Source organism: Henckelia pumila, chromosome 3 (assembly GCF_033568475.1).
Source record: "Henckelia pumila isolate YLH828 chromosome 3, ASM3356847v2, whole genome shotgun sequence".
Lineage (NCBI taxonomy): Eukaryota > Viridiplantae > Streptophyta > Magnoliopsida > Lamiales > Gesneriaceae > Henckelia > Henckelia pumila.
Window position 1 is genome coordinate 185,830,665 of NC_133122.1, and position 4,432 is coordinate 185,835,096.

General features: G+C 34.7%; 1 long non-coding RNA gene across 1 annotated transcript; it reads left to right on the forward strand.

Moving 5' to 3' along the window:
• The first annotated feature begins 1,470 nt into the window (after positions 1 to 1,470).
• On the forward strand, positions 1,471 to 2,088 carry LOC140886195 (uncharacterized). Its single transcript, XR_012151470.1, has 3 exons — positions 1,471 to 1,735; positions 1,823 to 1,934; positions 2,026 to 2,088. It is a non-coding gene; the product is annotated as an uncharacterized lncRNA (long non-coding RNA).
• Positions 2,089 to 4,432: the final 2,344 nt, after the last annotated feature.

The window sequence follows — 4,432 nt, forward strand, 5'->3', positions numbered from 1 at the left end:
TGCCAAATAGAGTAAAGATCATATAAGACCTCTTAATAGAGTTTGATCTACTGAAGTTCCAGCTTTATCCTTATCCAGTTTGATCGAAACACTCATTGGAGTACTAGCAGCAGAACAATTCTCCATTCCAAACTTCTTCAGAAGTTCCTTTGTGTATTTGACCTGATTTATGAATATTCCTTTTTCCATTTGTCTGATTTGTAATCCCAGAAAGAATGTCAATTTTCCCATCATACTCATCTCGAATTTATCTTGCATCATCTTAGAAAACGTTTTGTACAATTAGGGTTAGTTGACCCAAATATAATATCATCAACATAAATTTGTACTAATAAAGTATGATTTTCTTTGACAAATTTAAATAAACTTTATCCATAGAACCAATAAAAAAACCATGATCACTAAGAAAAAGTGAAAGAGTATCATACCAAGCTCGTGAAGATTGTTTTAACCCGTAAAGAGCTTTATCTAGCTTGAACACATGATCTGGATGAGCTTGACTTTGGAATCCAAGGGGTTGTTCAACAAACACTTCTTCTTGAAGAAAACCATTAAGAAATGCACTATTGGCATTCATCTGGAACACTTTAAAATCCTTGAAGGCAGCATAAGCAAGAGATATTCTAATAGCTTCAAGTCTAGCTACTGGAGCAAAGGTTTCATCAAAGTCTATTCCTTCTTCTTGTCTGTAACCTTGTGCTACTAAACGAGCCTTATTTTTTACTACATTACCTTTCTCATTGAGTTTATTCTTAAATACCCATCTAGTTCCTATTACAGATTTATCAGATGGTCTAGGAACTAAATGTCAGACTGAATTTCTTTCAAATTGATTCAATTCATCTTGCATAGATTCTATCCAGTTATTATCAATCAAGGCTTCTTCTACTTTTTTAGGTTCTATCTGAGAAATAAAAGCAACATGCATTAATTCACTTATCATCTGACCTCTGGTTCTCAAAGGTGCATATGAATTACCTATTACCAAGTTTGGCGGATGAGTTTTGGTCCATCTGTTATTTGGACCAAGTTGATCTGTATTGCCTTGTTGATCTTGATCATCTCACTAGTAGAAAATCTGGAATATACTTCGCCAGTTTTTACTTCGGCAATTAATATTGCCGAAGTAATATATATCTATTTACTTCGAAAATAAAATTAATGAAGTAAAATATATATTAGACTTCGTTGAATAAAAAACACGGGCTTCACTTACAATTTTAAGTTAAATTTTACTTCGAATTATTTATTTGATGAAGTAAAAAATGGCCAAATTAAATTTATAATAGATAATTGGTGAAGTCATAGGTAGAACCGGTTCTTTTTTCCTCTTTTTATGTCGCCAAACCCATTCTCTCCTTATCTCCCTTTATGGTTCCTCTCTCGATCTTCATTCTCGATCTCCACTTTGAGGACAAATCCCACCGGTCCAGTGCAGCTTCGGAGAGGCCAACTATGTCAGGAAAAGGTTTATGGTCCTCTTGCAAAGGATTATATTGGTTTTTGTTGGAAATCTGTGGAGTATACCTCAGCATCGATTTCCATATTTTGAAACAAAATGTTATTGAATACACCGGTTTTGGATACCGTCACGTCGCTGCAATTTCTCATACCACAGGAACAAGATGGGGGCACGGGGTCAGGCACCAAATATAAGCCTCTTTTAGAAATGGGTACACCTGCTGGTGCCCTTTAGAAGGAGAAGTTTCATAATGGGGAAGAGTTTTCTCCCTAGGTATATATCATAACAATTTTGGTTCTAATATCCAGCTTATCTTGCATTTTGACAGCTTATTTTGTTTTTGTCGATATGTTAAAATAGGTGAGGAAGCGGTATACGATCACGAAACAAAGGGAACAATGTACGGAAAAGGAGCATAAAAAGTTTCTTGAGGCACTGAAACTATATGGTCGAGCGTGGAGGAGAATTGAAGGTGCTTTTCTGTTTGAAATGGTGCTCTGTAAATGCATCTTTTGGTGCTTCGTATTGGTGAAATTTGAAATTGTGTTTCATCATCTTTACAGAGCACGTGAGTACAAAAACTACGGTGCAGATTCGGTGCCATGCGCAAAAAATCTTCTGAAAGGTTTTACTGCACTTATATCAATAGTAATATCTATGCACTTATATATGTTTGCAGCCCTTGCAGGCAAGAATTAGTATAATGTTGGGCTCAAAATTTCTTATATTTAAGCTTTATTCTATTCATGTTGTGTTGATATTAAATGCATATGTCGTGTGATAAGGTCACAAATGAAATTTTGAGCAAAGTTGATGATCTTTTTATTCAGTTTTTGTCGATTTTACGCAGGCATGGAGTGAAGCAAATGAGAACTAGATGGGCAGATGGACCAAAATTTGTGACTCAATTCCCTATTAGGCCAGGAGGGAATTATACATACCGATTTACAATCCAAGGACAAGAAGGAACACTTTGGTGGCATGCACACAGTTCTTGGCATAGAGCTACAATTTATGGAGCTTTGATAATTCGGCCCAAAGAAGGGGATTCGTATCTGTTCCCCAAGCCGACTAGAGATACTCCCCTTCTTCTTGGCAAGAACATTTCTAGACTTTTTTTTTCTCTAATACAATATAAAAAAATGCATCCATTTGATAAAAAAAATTTACCATTTATATGATATTCAGAGTGCATATATACGTGAAATATATATCCTAGGATTGTGACATGAAACCCAAATATTTTGTTCCTACTTTGATACTGATACAACCATAGTTCCAATAAATGCTGGGGAGACTAACATTCTCAGGGTCATCAACTCTGCATTTAATCAGGAACTTTTCTTCCAAGTTGCATTAAAACCTTCATTACTGCTCCTTAATGTGAAAATTTTTATTGATTATGAAGTTGCCATTTAAATTAGTAAAGTGTTGAACTTGGTGAGAATATTCTAGGATATTGACCAATACGTGATTTCTTTATCTCAAATTGTTTGTAACTTGATGCACAGGTATTGGCAAAAGCACTTGCAGGTATTTCTTTTGAATCTGGTTATGATTTGAATTAGGTTTTGAGAATTTATACATGTACTTCACAGTTGAGTGCAAATTTGAGTGAGTTTTTCTAATTTAAACTTGACCTAGAAATTAGGGAGGGTTACACGTTCTATATTAGTATAATCTCAGATGCTACTGTTGAAACCTTATACTCTAAAGGTTACCAAGATAATTTACACTTAGTATTCATACAAACAACCAGAGTTAATGAAAAATATTGAGGTTTTCGCATATTACATCAGTCTGTGATTACCAGAAGGCTAGGATGTTGATTTGTTATTCCTTCCTTCCAACCTCTTTCACTAGCCCTCAGTACCCACTTAGCAATCAATGGTTTCTGTGATAATAAATCTGCTTCAGCCTTTTCTCTTGCCTCTTCATATGTTTCCATTCCATAAGTGCACTTGTCTGCCTCTTTCTTGTTTTGAGATGTCATTTTCTTAGCATCGAGTAGTGTCATATCTGCATGCTGATGTTTTCTTAAAGTTTCAGCTTCTCGCAGCTTCAATTCCTCAGACAGTAGCTCCACAATGTTCTTCTGTGTGTCCTTACTTCTCGATCGCTTTTTGAGAAATTAAAGTGAAAAATAAAGTATGGTTCTTAAGATAAAAATCTTCTGCATACTTTTTATTCGTACTGTTTCGACCATCTTGTATTAGCTTTGAGTTGAGGCGATTGTTTATTCGTACTGTTTTGGTTGTACCTCCTTTTTACAAGGTTGGTATGTTCCTAATCTTCATTTTACAGAGCTATTCAATTTATCTTGTAATAGGTTAATATGTCTGAGAAGTTTAGTTTTTTTCCCAATTTAGGGAGGTCTGTCAACTGCAAATATGTTTTGGATAAATGAAAAATTTCTAGGATGTCAGTTTTGTTCAAAATTCTCTTTGGATTGAGCATCTAAACGATAATTTATTCTTCAAGCTCGGGTGGTCTTATGAAACATTTTCAAGCCAGCCTGTAGCTAAAGCAGCCCGTTTTCTTGCTTATTGGCTTACAAAGTTCAACTCGGTCTTAATTCATTAGTGCACCAGTAAAGAGTTATCTAGCCTCAAATGTCAATCTATGAATTGTTAGACAAATTTCATATATCATTTGGTAAAGATCAGAAGTCTCCCTATGATTGACACTATCGAGATAAATTTTAAAGATCAAAACAGTTAGTTGATGTGAGAATTTAGCAGTGTTAGAAGGGAATATCGCTAATTTAGTAGGATTTTCTTGCTTCGGTTTTTTAATTTGTAGTATGCTATCGTTTGTTTACTATTTCTCATAGTGTTTTGTTTGAGGAGAAAGGGGATGAATACCTCTGTTTTTGTTTATTAACTGTCATTCTCTTCTTCTTGTTTTCACTGGATGGAGCAAAGCATATTGTAAACTTGAAATTATGTCCCATTTTATTTTCAAACAGGT